This window comes from Pseudorca crassidens, chromosome 3, assembly GCF_039906515.1.
Source record: "Pseudorca crassidens isolate mPseCra1 chromosome 3, mPseCra1.hap1, whole genome shotgun sequence".
In the NCBI taxonomy this organism is placed as follows: Eukaryota; Metazoa; Chordata; class Mammalia; order Artiodactyla; family Delphinidae; genus Pseudorca; species Pseudorca crassidens.
Genome location: NC_090298.1, coordinates 156220399 through 156235950, shown reverse-complemented (window position 1 = coordinate 156235950; position 15552 = coordinate 156220399). Strand labels below are relative to the sequence as shown.

The 15552-nt window shown below is 46.4% G+C and overlaps 1 long non-coding RNA gene across 10 annotated transcripts in view; it reads left to right on the top strand.

Moving 5' to 3' along the window:
* The window catches only part of LOC137222151 (uncharacterized), a 169897-nt gene that overhangs the window by 20318 nt on the left and 134027 nt on the right, over window positions 1-15552 (top strand). For all 10 annotated transcript variants that reach the window (XR_010942353.1, XR_010942357.1, XR_010942358.1 and 7 more), the window contains exon 2: window positions 12751-12904. This is a non-coding gene — a long non-coding RNA (uncharacterized lncRNA). The remainder of the gene's footprint in view (window positions 1-12750; window positions 12905-15552) is intronic.

Genomic DNA, 15552 nt, shown 5'->3' with positions numbered 1-15552 from the left:
GAGGGCTCAAAAAAGATCCGTCATTTACTGGAACCTTTCAATTGTGGTTATTTCTAGAGCAGAAGTCTAAAGTAGCAATTAATAGGAGTGTTTTGTTTTAGGGCTGGGACTGGAGTGAGGTGAGTGAGGTGCTTAGGATATTTAAGCAAAATTTAAGGGGATGTTCACTCCCATTGTCGTGTATTACTTGCATGGCCCTGGTTTTGTTTTGTCTTTACTAGTTGCTAATGTTTAAAAATTGGAATAATTATTCAACAAAGGTTTTTTGATCACTTCTGTGTGCCTGACACTATTCTAGTCACTGGGGATACGGTAATGAATAAAATAGTCATTATTGTCCTCATGGCACTGATATTTTAGTAAAGAAGAGATTTCATAGAGAAATTTGGATTTTTGGCTCCTTAAAGTATCAGAAGAACTGATAACTGTGAGCTGGCCTTTCCTTATGACAGCCATCACTCACATCTGGGGAGCTGCCACTTCCTTTCAGTTGAGGCATGAGTTCGTCACACTCCCCATCGCTCCCTACTGTGTTGTTTGATCCACACGGGATCTCTATGAGTGGATACCACTATTATTGCCAAGTTTCAGATGAAGAAACTGATGCTCAGAGAGGTAAAGTGACTGGCCCGGGGTCCTCTAGCTATAGAAGGCAGAGTGGGATATGAGACCAGTTCTATGCAACTTCCGAGGCTGAGATTGCTGTCTCTGTGCAGAGCAGTGATTTAGGAGGCAGGAACACAGAAGTATCAGTAAGCAAAAACATTCAGCCCATATAAGATCAAATTAGAGAGGGGTATCAGCAGGAAACAGATAGCACCCTCAGATTAGGATAGCTCAAGCAGAGTTTCATAAACTATTTACAAAGGTGTGGGCAGAGTATAGGGAAACCACAAGGCATAGTGCAAGACCCCAGATTAGTAACAGTGGGACTCTACTGCCACTCCTAGACCTCTAGGCAGGTGACAGGGTGGGCTACTGGAATCGGGGAGATAGGACTGTAGAGAGGGCTGCACACTTGAGCTGAGAACTTTGGATGCAGCCGGCCCCTTGGCACCCTACGGGGAGGGAACTTGGAGAATAAATACCCCAACCTTACCAAGTTCTCTCTACTCCTTCCCATTGATCTCTTGCCAGTGCCAAACTCAATTGGAAGTTGGAGGACAAGAAGCCCATTGATGCATCCCTCCAGGTTCTGGGGGTACAGAGCAGGGTGGAGAGCAGTGGAGAGTGGCTCAGGAGGGGCAAACAAAGGCAGGGGCAGGTGAAAGCCAAGGGCATTTTAGGGGGCAGGGACTGATGATGGGTAGGGGAAGAAATTAAGATAATTGTGAATACGGGGTCCAGCTTTGTTTTTTTTCATCAATATATTTTTAAATTGAAGTATAGTTAGTTTACAATGTTGTGTTAATTTCTGCTGTACAGCAATGTGATTCAGTTATACATATATATAAGTCCTTTTTTAAAATATTTTTTCCATTATGTTTTATCATAGGATGTTGAATATAGTTCTCTGTGCTATACAGTAGGACCTTGTTGTGTGTCCATTCTGTATATAAAAGCTTACATCTGCTAACCCCAAGCTCCCTCTCCATCCCTCCCCTAAACCCCTCCCACTTGGCAACCACTAGGCTGTTCTCCATGTCCGTGATTCTCTTTCTGTTTTGTGGATATGTTCATTTGTATCATATTTTACTTTTTTTTCCCCTGGCCATGCCACGCGGCATGCGGGATCTTAGTTCCCCAACCAGGGATCGAACCCATGCCCCCGGCAGTGGAAGTGCAGAGTCTTAAACACTGGACTGCCAGGGAAGTCGCCATTTGTGTCATATTTTAGATTCCACATATAAGTGATATCATATGGTATTTGTCTTTCTCTTTCTGACTTATTTCGCTTAGTATGATAATGTCTAGTGGCACCCATGTTGCTGCAAATGGTATTATTTTGTTGTTTTTTATGGCCGAGTAGTATTCCATTATATATATATACCACATCTTCTTTTTCCATTCATTCTGTTGATGGACATTTAGGTTGTTTCCGTGTCTTGGCTGTTGTGAATAGTGCTGCTATGAATATAGGGGTATGTGTATCTTTGTTTTGTCTGAATATATGCCCAGGAGTAGGATTTGCTGGGTCATATGGTAATTCTATTTTTAGTTTTCTGAGGAACCTCCATACTGTTCTCCATAGTGGCTGTACCAACTTACATTCCCACCAACAGTGTAAGAGGGTTCCCTTTTCTCCACACCCTCTCTAGCATTTATTATTTGTAGACTTCTTAATGATGGCCATTCTGACTGGTGTGAGGTGATACCTCATTCATGTTTTGATTTGCATTTCTCTAATAATTAGTGATGATGAGCATCTTTTCATGTGCCTCTTGGCCATCTGTATGTCTTCTTTGGAGAAATGTCTATTTAGGTCTTCTGCCCATTTTTTGATTGGGTTTTTTTGTTGTTGTTGTTATTGAGTTGTATGAGCTGTTTGTATATTATGGAAGTTAAGCCCTTGTCGGTTGCATCATTTGCAAATATTTTCTTCCATTCTGTAGGTTGTCTTTTCGTTTTGTTTATGGTCTCCTTTGCTGTGCAAAAGCTTGTAACTTTGATTAGGTCCCATTTGTTTAGTTTTGTTTTTATTTCTATTGCCTTGGGAGATGAAAGGAAGAGCTTAGATGGGGCTGGGAAATTTCTTTCTCTTTCTCTCTCTCTCCCCGTCAGCTATGTTTAACCACCTGTCTACTAGAAACATCATTGATTTCATGTCAGAGATTCCTCAAGTTTGTAACACAGGGCTTGAAACTTTTGTTGTGATGACTTTCCAAATGGACAAAATTCTGAACAATGTAGGGAGGTAACTTCTTCCAAGTTTTCAGAAGGGTGACAGAGTTCATTGAACCCTAGCATTGTGGAAGCCTGTAACTTTAAACATCCAAGACTGATCTGTCTGTTTTTAAGTTTCTCCTCTAAAGTCTATTCAGCTTAATACTTCTTGTCAAACACGATATATCTTGCTAAACTGAGCCACGTATTACCACCACGAAAAATCATTTACTTGCTTGCTTTCAGAATTCTCAGTTTCTGAAATGAACTGGACCATGGCCTTGGATCTTTAGTGGATTTTAATCAGTATGTTTCAATCATCTTTACAGTTACATTTCCCATATGAGTATCCCTGTCAGCATAGTAACAGTAACAAAAGCAGGAGCACTTTAGCTAATATGGTAACAATGCAAATAGCCGTTAAACCTAGTATATGTGGCTCAGAAACAATGTACTTCTGAGAATACATAGCTGCAGGGAGGGACATAGAATGTGGCTGGGTGACAACACTCATATGAGGAGCATGGTGTCATAATTAATTTAGGGAACAGTTGTGACACCATTGGTTGCGTACCTATGAGCCTTTCCCCCTCTTTTTCCTTGTTAATAGAACCCCAATATTGTTCAGTGAGTAGGCAAGTCATGTGCCTTGAAAGGGGGCTGGCCTCTCCAGTGCCAAGGAGAAAATCATTTGTCCATTCCAGACTGGATAACCTTGTCCCTTTTACCAATGATTGGATTAGCAGGGTCATGGAATGCAGTCCTAATAGGATGTGAGAAGTCTGCTATGGATATCTCTAGAATAGGTTCTTCTTGTTGCTAAAAAGAGTCACATAGGAAGAAATAGTTGCCTCTTCTTTACCAGACAGTATCATAGCAGCTTGTGATGCCTAGAACTGTGGCAGCCAGGTAATGATGTGAACGGAGCCAGGTCTCATGCTGTGGGTGGCAGAGCACAAAGATGCTCTAGGATGTCATAATTCAGGTAACCACTGAATTCACCGACCTGAGTCCTAGCCTACCTCAGGTCTTATTATTTGAGACACTGTGTTTCTGATTGTTGACACCACAGACACAGGCGGCTCAGATCTTTATGCATCGTAGAGATGCATGTAATTCAGGAGTTTAAGGGAAGGGTAACTGATGATTTTAACATTTTGTTTTCCTAATTTTTTTGAATTCCAAAAGTAATACATAGATGTAAAAATTCAGTCAAAACAGAAATGTTAAGAATAGAAGCCGGAGTAAATCCTGAGTTCTCATTGCAAGGAAAAAATACTTTTTTCTTTTTCTTTTGTTTTATATCTATATGAGATGATAGATGTTCACTAAATTTATTGTGGGAATCATTTCATGATGTATGTAAGTCATATCATTATGTTGCATATCTTAAACTTATACAGTGCTGTATGCCAATAAAACAGGAAGGAAAAAAAAAAGCTGGAAGTCTCCTATAATTCTCCACCTCCTACCTACATATGTTAATATAATGTTAAAAAAATAGGATCTTGAATAGACATACTTAACAGGACATCTTAGATGTCTTTTATATGAATAATGTAGATCTACATCATTCTTTTTAGCAATTGTGTAATATTCCTAAGTATGGCTAGATCATACTTTTAAAGACCTGATGTGGGTGGTGCTTTAAAAAAATGTGATCCATGGGTAACTATATTCATCTCTGCCCCCAATCTCTGTCTTCAGCCATTTCTGGCAGGTGTTGCTGTTGTTCAGAGGGGCGTGCACAGGGAGAAGTTGTGTGGCACAGGGAGAAGGTGTGTGGCACAGTGAAGGGACACAGGATTTGGGGTCAGGCAGGTTGGGGCTGGGATTCAGCCCTACCATGTATACTAGCTGTGCCATCTTGGAAAGTGATTAAACCCTTTATGTCTCCGTTGCCTCACCCCACTAAAAGGGATAATAAAACCTACCTCTTAAAGTTGTAAGGGTTAGAAATAATGTATTAAATCACTCACAACCTAGAATGATATTCAATGAATGACAGCAATTATTCTATGAAAGGAGCCGACTCCATGAACTCGTGTAACTGTCTTTCGTTATCCTCACCGAGCACACAATGGACAAAGATGCACTAGGACTTGTTAGCCGAAAATAATTTCTTGAAATTATTGAGCAAGTGGTACAAAGTAGGTCCATGGAAACAAACAATCTAAATTCATGTTTGTGTCAATCTTGTAAAGGAGTTAAACATTTAACCTTCATTTCATGGACAGAGGCCTGCACATACAGTATGAGCAATTTGTCAAATAGGCCAAGAAAAGACACCACAGTAAGAAGGTTTCGGTAGGCTGGAGTGGTAGGCTAAATTAAACAAGGTGAACTTAATTAGGGGAATACGTAAAATTTAACTGTTTGTTTCCTTTTCTTTCTTTTTTTTGCACAATACAGAATGGGAGAAATGTGATTTAATAACAGGTATGAAAAAGGCTTAGGGTTTTCTGTGGCTGAGGTTCAATGTGAAGCCATAGTGTGACACAGCTGTCTAATCAAGCAACTGGAATCTTGGGCCTTATAAAGAGAAATAGGAAGTTCAGAATGAGGAAAGTGATGCCTCCGCTTAGTCTGCCCTCGTCAGACCACATGCTGTAACACTAGGATGGCGAGTCACGGGCATGCAGGCTGAGGCTTCAGATAACACTCACTCATCATATTCCATTGTGTTTCGATGCAGCCTCTGAATCCTTCTCAACACTGTCTTTAAGGCGGCCAATATTTTTTCCACGGAGTTGGCATGCAAGATGAAACCTGTCGGTAGCCAATGGACTGCAGGCTTCTCCTATGGTCTCCTTCTAAGGACACATTTCATGCTTAAATCACATGGTTCAACTTTTTACCAGCCACAGGAGATTGGATATGGACCCAAGTTCCGCCAACCTATAGGATGCTTAAAGAGCTTTATCCAAACTAGAACAAGTTCCTCACTTTGATTCTTTTGGGAATTTGAACTGGGAAGAAGAGAGTAAATCAGGCAGTTGCTGGCGGGCTCAGAGTGGACATAATGAACGTAAGAAAAGGGAAGCAAGAATGAGGAAGCAGAAGCTCTGAGGTAGAGATAATCTATAAGGGGAGAGGGGATAAGGGATTGGCTGGTGGCAGCAAAAATGGTGGAAGAAGAGGCAGAGCGCTGAGGATAAATGTCACCCTGCTGCTGAGGGACCGGCAAGATCTCTTGTCCTCTGGCTGGAGATCCAACTACATTGCCATCTCTACTCTTCCCAAGAGGCCTCATCAGCCTGGGGTCCGTCAGGCTGGCCAGAAATGTGAGGTTCCTGTTTTTCTTAAGTCCACTATAAACACCCCCTCTTACTTGAGGTGACCGAGGGAATCTTTGCTCCTTGTAACCCAGAACATCTACTTAAGGTTCTTTGTCTAGCTCCGGGCGCCATAGTGGCAAACCAGAGCAGGTGCCAGAGAGAGAGACTCAGAATGGTAAAGAAGCCCGGGAATCTCACACAGAAGGAGCTTTCAAAGCTATGAGGGTGTTCAGCCAGAGCAGTGGTTCTTCAAGTGTGATCCCCAAGCAGCAGCAGCGGCAGCAGCATCTTAGAGATGTAAATTGCTGGGCCCACCCCAGACCTACTGAATCCGAAACTCTGGGGGTGGGGCCCAGTACTCTGTGGTTTAGCAAGATCTTCACATCTGATGCACGCTCAAGTTTGAGAACCACTGGCCTAGAGGAGACCAAGGCAGAACGTTAGTACCATCTCTGGTTATTTGAAGGACTGTCAGGGCAGGTGTGATATGAGACCCCCTGAGGGCAGCACGAAAACTAGAGCTTAGACAAAATGCGGAGACAGATTTCAGGGCAACAGAAGGGGGACTTTGCAAGCAGTTAGTGTGGTTTGAGAATGGTTTGGGTCTGTTGGGTAGTGAGCTGCCTGTCCCTGGTGGTGTTCAAGGATGGGGCTGCATGACCGCCAGGTGGTAGGTATTGTAGAGGGCTGTGAAGTCCACAGGAGGGAGAAGAGAAGACTGAAGGAGGAAGTGTGAATTAGGAAGACTCTAAATCAGGAACCGTGATTGAGGACTGGCATCCTGGGTCCCTCGATGCCATGGTGACAGTGGTGGGGTGGAGCAGTAACAAGCCAATGTGTGTATAGGAGTTTCGGGTGGGGCTTCTTTCCATTAGAGGCAGATCCACAATCCTGGTCTCTGTCAGGAAACAAATCCTAACATCTAGGACCAGGATCCCACCTTGGGATTTGCTTATTATCCCTATCTCTAGATTCTAGCCCTTCATTAAACGATCTTAAGCAAAGGCAGAGACTCTGATATTGGGGCAAACAGGTGGAGGCAGTCTGATCACTCACTCACCCAGTCCTCTTGGGACAGGCAGTAGAATAACGAATATTAACATCAAAGTGTCATATTGCGCTTAGTGGGTACAAGTTTTGGCTCTGGAGTCAGAAGACCAGACATGTCATTGCATGACTTAAGCATACTTCTCTCTGCCTTATTTTTCTTGTCTCTTAAATTGAGGCTTATATGAGTTGCTATCTCATAGGATTGTTTTAGTGTTGAGATAGTAGCCGTGTGCCCAGTCCACGATGAGCACTCAATATGTTTAACTATTATCATTGCTGTTATTGTTGTATCTCATCAGACTCCTAAAGTGCCTATGAGGAGGGTAGGGTAGGTTTTGTCACCCCCATTTTACAGCCCCAGGAGCTGAGGCACAGGATGGTTAAGACCAGGCTGACATCACACTGCTTCAGTATTAGTGGCAGACTCGAGCTAGGACTTGGTTTTCCTGACTTCAGGTGGCCAGGACAAAGGACAGATTCTGTATGTGTGCTCTAGAAAGAAGAGCAGAATTAGTTTTTTGAAAAGGCCATATATGCACGTGAGAAACATTCTACAAAAAAGGCATGTGGTGCAAAGTAAGTCTTACCGTGCCGCTAACGGGCTGGTCTCCTTGTCCCTTTCTGAGGATGGACTCTGTGCATCCTCCAGGAGCTGGTTCGTGCTTGGACAAGCCTGGGGTGTATGGATCCCTGGGTACTATTTCTAAGGCCTGTTGCTGTTTTGGTCTCCGGCTCCAGGCACGCGCGTGTGTGTATGTGCGTGTGTGTGTATGTGCGCGTGCGAGTGTGCGTGTGTGTGTGTGTGTTGTGAGGAGGGTTTATGAGGGCAGAGTGGGGTTTAGGATCTAACCTTGCCCTTGGAAAGAGAGGCCAGTAGGTCTGGGCAGCACCAGAGATAGGCCAGGGCCAGTGCTGGGTGGCCTCCTTCAGCCTCCCTCAGGGCTGGGGGGCTTTGAGTTCTCCACCCTGTTCCAGAAGACACAGGCGGGTGGCCTGGGGGTGTGAATGCTGGCCCACGTCTCCCTTGCTCTGAGTCTGGCTTTCATCTCTTTCTTAAGGTGCTTTCATTCCCCCTGCTCCTCCCAATCTGCCTGGGGAAAGCTGATGGGGACCCCTAGACCCCAAGCTGCTGGATCATCACACCTGAGGCACAGCACAGGGGTGGGGGTGCAGGTCATGGAGGTGCAGGTCACAGGCCCAGGGGCCTGCACTCCTTGGCTCTTCCCCTTCCTCCTGGGGTCTCTGCTCAGCCAGCTCCTGGGGGAAACGTCAGACTCACTCAGCTTTAGTAATCCTGCCACTTTCCCGGCTTAGAGGAACAATCTTAGTATTTATCATCATTAGTACTATTATTATTTAACTTCTAGAAGCCATGCTCTGACAAACACAGCATGGCCGTAGTTGCCTGCCATTTTTGTCAGGAGACAAAGGATGGGGCCAGCTGAGAATGCCGGTCCTTTCCGGGGTCAGCTGGGCCGAGACCATCCCCTGTCAAATCCCCTGACAAGCATTCTGGTGTCAGAGCAGATTTCTGTGCTTCCTGGTTACTGGTTCTCTCCAGGCTTAGTTCCTGGCTTCCCCTTTCCCTGGTCTGGAGTTTAAAAGGTTCTGCGTGAAGGCCTTGGTGTGTTGCTTCTCTGAGCCTCCCTCATCAGGGTCCTGCCTCTCTGATGACTGGAACTATTTAAAAACATGCTGCTTATCAGTCAGCTCCTTGCTGGCCTATGCAGGCTTGAGTATATCCACTCACGGGGATACAGTCCACCACTTCTGGAATCTCCCATCTCATTCTTAGATGGTGCTAGAGAGAAGAGCAGAACTAGAATTTGTGTTTGTTTTGACAGGTACTGGGCTTCTAACCTCAAATTCCTCTTTCACTTAAAAGTCCTATGGGTTCTTAATCTCAGGATGTCTTTGAACATTTCTCTTAGGGTCAAGTTTCCAGCGGCTCATCTAAAACTTGGATGGGCTGGGTGGGCCCATTGTTCACCGGAAGGAGTGTAAATGTAGGAGAAATCCATCTGCCACAAGAGACAATCAGGTAGGGGATGGGCAAAGTGACTTCTGAGGTCCTGTCCTCATCATGCATTTGGGCTCCACATTCTCTTATTCTCTGAAGGAGCCAGAGTCTGCAGTTTTGGGGCCTTATCCTCGGTACAAGGAGAACAAGTTGAAGAAGCTACTGAGTCCTGGGATGAGCCCAGCAGCTTTCTTCCTTTTCTCACTTTGCTTCTCTCCTTCCCCCCACCCTTTCCTGCCTGAGGCGGTATGGCCAGCAGCCAGAGCTCCTGAGCCCTGTTATTTAAAAAAAAAAAATTCAGCCATCACCATGGCAACCTTCATCCTGCACCACCTCAACCAGAGATACAAAGAAGCAGTGAAAGGGAAAGTTTAATAAGATTTTTAATTTATTTATTTATTTTATGAATCTCACTGACAGTGTCTATCTTTTTGGGAAATAGAAATGTTCCATTTTCGTGTCATTATCAAAATGCTATTCATTTTCTGCCCCTTGGCTTCAGGAGGGTCACCACCACTGCTTGCTTTCTAAGGGCTCCCTTCAGAATGCGTGAGGGGTCTTTTTTTTTTTTTTTTTTTTGCGGTACGCGGGCCTCTCACTGTTGTGGCCTCTTGCGTTGCGGAGCACAGGCTCCGGACGCGCAGGTTCAGCGACCATGGCTCACGGGCACAGCCGCTCCGCGGCGTGTGGGATCTTCCCGGACCGGGACACGAACCCATGTCCCCTGCATCGGCAGGCAGGCTCTCAACCACTGCGCCACCAGGGAAGCCCTTTTTTTTTTTTAAATTTATTTTGCTGTGTCAGGTCTTCATTGCGGCGTGTGGGATCTTTCGTTGCAGTGCACGGGGTTCTCTCTAGTTGTGGCATATGGGTTTTCTCTTCTCTAGTTGTGGCGTGGGTTCCAGAGCGCGTGGGCTCTGTAGTTTGTGGCACGCAGGCTCTCTAGTTGAGTCACATGAGCTCAGTAGTTGTGGCGTGTGGGTTTGGTTGCCCCACGGCATATGGGATCTTAGTTCCCTGACCAGGGATCGAACGGGTGTCCCCTGCATAGGAAGGCGGATTCTTTACCACTGGACCCCCAGGGAAGTCTCTGGGTGAGGGGTCTTATTTGGCATTTTGGCTTTTTGAAAGGGTTTGGGGTTGGGCTAATGCTAGAGCATTTCCATGGCTTTATTCTCCCTTCCATTTCCCTGACATCCAATCAGAGTCACATCAGGGTATTGAAAGCTGGAAGGGTCCTTAAAAATCACTTAACTCTGCAGTGCCATTTCTGTTGCTGCACGTCTAGCAACTGTTCTCCCACATTCCGAGAGTACTTCCTTGATCACCCCCCGGGGTGCCTGGTCTCTGGCCGTGTCAGTCCACGTGATTCAGGTGGAGCCCAGAACTTCCCTTGACCACAGCTGCTGGCTCATAGGTGAGCATGTGGCCCAAAGGCACCTGTGAGGGCAGTCCAGGGCCTTTTGTGTGCTACGTCTAAGAGAAAGCCCCTCTATTTTTCTGCTGTGGGGATGAAAGCCTGGAGCTGCTGGAGACCCCCATATACAAGGAACCTTCCTGCAAGGGGACCAACAGAGAGGGAAGCAGAGCTGAAGGATGGAGGAGAGAGACCAGGCTCAGAGGAAGTTGCTTGACATCCTGGACTAAGTCCTCAATCCATGGCTTTTCAGTTTCATGAGTAATACGTATCCCCCTTTTACTCCCCTTAAGGTAGTTTAGGTTGGGTTTTCTGACACCTGAAAAACAGTGGCTTTGATGTTACATACCCCAAGAGTTTAGAAATGAGACAACAGACAGCCGGGGCAGGGAGGCACCACCCAAGGTTACAGAGAGATAGCCCCGAAGGTCAGGTGTCCTGATGTCCGTGTAGCCTGTCAATCTGCTGTCCTTCAGTTCTCAGGCTGATTTCCCCACCATGGCAGGAACGAAAGCTGAGCTGGTGGGGGCAGAATGTTAACAAGTGTAATTACGGTAAAGACACCTGCCCAGCTACCTGCCCCAAGGGTGATGGTAAGCATTTGCGGTCATATTCAAGGAATGTCTCCATCCTCAGAAGATTTTTGTGCCTTTTATAGGTTAGGAGGGATCCCAAGACATGTCAAGAAAAGCACTAATCACATGACCAGTGCCGCGTAGCTGTGAAACCCCAAGACGTAGCTCACCTGCTTTCTCCACTGAGATCTGCTTTTTAACTCTGTAAACAGATATAATTCAGTCAGTAAACCAACACTTGTGATTTCATTAATTCCACGGAAAAGCATTAATTGAGGGCCTCCTATGTGCTAATCACTAGTTTAGAGACACAGATTCAGTAGTCAACAAGGTAGCCTCAGTGCCTGTCCTCAGGGAACTTACACTTCAGGGTGGGCGTGAAAATAACCAGAGAAACACAGACTTAGGGACTGTGAAAAGTCTTATGAAGGAAAAGTACCCAGTGCCATGAGAGCATATGAAGAGGACCCATCTCATCTGCTGAGGCAGGGGAAGTGCTGAGCAGAGATGGGCAGAAGGAACAGATATTAGCTAAGCAGCGTGGGGACCAGTATTTTGAATACTGGACAGAGCCTGGGCAGTTAGGGGGGCAGGGCTTTGAATTCATTCATGCCAGTGTTTGTTGGGTACCATATGTCAGTGTTCCTCTCTTTTGCTTGCTGTTTTAGGTCCTTTTCTTCCTGCCATAGATTCTCAGAGCCCAGGAGTCCTTGAGTCAGTTATATAAACTATTTTCAATCTAGGATCCTTGGTGCTCTGGCCTCACGGCTCCGCAGGTTCAGATACGCTGCGGGCTAACGTCTAGTTAGTCACGCTTTTGTGTGTGAGGTTAAAAAACTCCGCCATCGTAACCAAGCCTGCTCTTTTAGAGAAGGGTGCGGATTGCTTCTATCCATCCTCAAAAGTGCCTCCTCTCCCCCCACCACCCCGCCCCGATTTCCCTTTCATTTGTCTGTAGAAGAATGTGGCGGCAGTGAAGCTTGCTGCCACTAGGGGGCAGGAGCGCCAAAGCAAAGGACTAAGTTCCGGGAAAAAAGCAAATGAAGCCCGCAGGTAACACGCAGACAGTCCGACAGGGTTTGCGCTGGTGTAGGCCCCGTCAAGCTCCGAAGCCCAAGCTTTACGTGTCTCGATTCTGATACACCAAGTGTGCTTACAATGATGATTCCCTCCTGCACACTGTTGATTGCTACAGATACTAGTGCCAGCAGAGAAATTTTAAAAAGGAGCCTCTGGTGGGGGTGGTTCTTTTTGTCTATAAAACAAAGGAATGGAGTCTTGGATTAGAATTTAAGCTTGAAAGAGCCCTTCAAAATGTGCAGAGGGGCCAGGGGGCCCCAGTCCTGGTTTGCAGTGTTCTGTGTGACCTTGCTTAAGAACATAACCTCTCTGGGCCTAAATTGCCCCTTTATAAAAGGATGACACGATGTGAAAAGTCTCTTCTGATTCAAAGAATCCAAGTGGTGAAGACAGTTAAGAGTGGAGAACTGCCCCCTCAGATGACTCCTTGTGTAATTTCTAATTTGGGGGGTTCTTTCCACTGAGGGAGTTCTGTTTTCCTGACTCACACCTCCTTTCATTTTACAGATGAATACACTTTACCACGAAGGAATGAAGAGCTATGGGCGGGGTTCTGGCAAGTGGTGAGAGAGACACTGTCGGTTCTTTCAAATCGCACCATGACCAAATCCTCTTTGCCTTTGATAGGGACGAGCTGTTTGGCTCTGATGTGGGAGACAGGGTGAGTATCTGTGAGAAGCAAGTATCTCCCTGAAACTCAAATTAAACCCTCCGTTATCCTGGAATCCAGAGCCTCGTTGAACTAGCTCACGAGGCTGCCGGCTTGAGAACAGCGTGGAAACAGGACTGCTCTGGGACTGAGAGATGATCTTTAAGTCCCTTTTCTGCCTTGTCACTCTAGAATGAGAAGATTTATGCCCAGACAAGGCTATCCCTGGGAGGCCCCACCAAGAAGTAGAGCTTCGGCCTAAAGCCACAGTCTTGTTCTAAGACGGGCCCCCTGGGACTGGCCCCTGAGGACCTGTGCTGTCCTCACCGTCCACTGCTGCTTTGGGCTGGGGGAAGATGGCGGACGATAACGGAGACAAAACCCCCAAACAAATCAAAAACCAACAACAAAAACCCTATAGGAAAACCTCCTTTCTCTGGCAGCACCAGTTTCTGGGATTCACGACTTAGACCCAAAATGTAGAGTGGGAGGGGTCAGCAGGGGCCCGGGGAGGCTCCGCTCGGATTCTCCTTCCCGCTTTGGGTGATGGCTCTCTCTCCCCGCCCACCAATGCCTGATCGACAGCAAGCGGTTGCCTTGCGTGGCTGCTGCCTTTCCCACCGAGCAGGATGTCATAGATACCTTCGCTGTCAATTAATATAGATCAGCACCATGATTCGTGTTTCTCTAAAGATTATTTTAATGTTGACGTACATTTTAATGGAAGTTTATTTTTTGGTTGGGTGACATCAGTACCACAATTTGTAATGATCGCAGAATGTTCCAGTTATGACTGTTTTTGGCTTTTTTTGGCCAGACCTTGTAGCTTACAGGATCCTAGTTCCCCGACCAGGGATGAACCTGTGCCCGCTGCAGTGGAAGTGTGGAGTCCTAACCGCTGCACCACCAGGGCATCCCCCTGCCCCACGGTTTTAACTGGCAACTCCCCACCCAACCCACACATTGCACATCCCCTAGGTCGCCTGTCTTCATCTTGACACCGGGTGGAGGCGGGGAATCACTGCATCTTAGGGATCATCCTCTCTAGCCCTTTCATCTCCCAGAGCAGGGATGCGGCTTCCAGCTGGTGGCTGACCGGGGCTAGAATTCAGGTTTTCTGAATCACCACCCCTCTCAGGATTACTGAAGGTGGCCAGGAAGGGAGGAAGAGGGGACTTCACCCTCCAAAGCCTGGCAGTTTACAGATTGTTAAGAGTGTCCCCTCTTACACATTTTTATATTCTCTTCCATGTTTCTACAATAAGTGTCCAAAATCCTGTCCCTGGCTGCTTGCTTGTTGGACAAATTTGGCCTTCCCGTCCTTCCTGTGCCCGAAAGTGGCATTTTAAACCCCTCCTTCCTCTCTCCCAGATCTGTCCCACCTCTGCATCCCCCAGATTGAATTTCCCAAGGGCGACTGCTACACAGAGCTAGCAACCCGTCACGAGATGGCTAAATATAAACTGTACAGACTGCAAATAAGCCTCCATGATCATCTGCTCCTTTGTTTAGCTTATTATCCTCCCAAATCAGGCTGGCGGGGAGGCACGCGCCTCGTCCGTGCTGCACAGGACCCAGTGGGTGTTGGTGTCCCACAGGACAAGACAAACAAACACACTCTGCTGTGTGCCGAGTCGTTCCCTTCTCCATGGAGCAGGCCCTGCTTTCCAGATAAAGCTGACAACCCCAGGCTCCGATTTCCAAAGCAAATAACTGTGAATCCCCTCAATATGGGGAACAGATGCAACAGTCTGGCTGAGGGCTGAGTGCAGCTAGGGACAGAGACACATGATGTGCTGTGGAAGTCGTCTTACCTCCCTCAGGGGAGGATGGGGAATGGGGGACGATGACCTGGGAAGGGATCGAGGGTTCAGAGCTGTACCGCCATCCTAGAACATGGCATGTAGGGAGAGTGACCCCCAGAGGCGCACAGTTTTCAGGGGGGACTTCCGATCCATTAGTGATGTCTGACATGGACCCAGGTTTGGTGGGTGTGAATAGGTGTGCCTCACACTTGCCATCTGTGATCTAGAGGAAACCAATCTCAGGAGGTAGGATTTCTTGGTATGTAGGGTGGAGCGGTGGTTCCAGAAAGTTACAGGCTTAGCTGAAGCCTCAAACTGTCATGTTGAAAACATTCCTAAGTGTTCAGGATCTCATGAATGGTTGGTTTTTCTAGAGAGTTGAGGTCCATTTTGAACCTTGGACTGTAATGGGGACAAGGGCACAGGAAAGAATCTGTGTTTGGAGAGGACCCAGAACGGGATGCTATCATGAAAGGACACCGGTGACCTGGATATTTGGATATCCTGATGGATATTTACCTGTCTTCATCTTAAATGACCCTTATCAGCGCTTGGTGCTACTGGCCATTTCTTTCTTCTTGAATGATGCTCTTCCCTTGCTTAAAAACACTCTTCTGCTTTTCCTTCTGTCTCTTTGATCTTGCCTTAATTTCTCTTAAGTTTCATCCTCCTCTGTCATTAAATACTATGGTCCCTTGTCCATAGACTAGTCCTAGGTCCCTTTCTTTTCCCACCTTGTGTTCTCTCCCTAGGTGATCTCATCCTAGCCAATTACTTTAATTCCCACCTACATGGATATATTCAACCTTTTATATCTTGAGCTACACAGAACCCCTCAGCTCCAATGGCCTATTT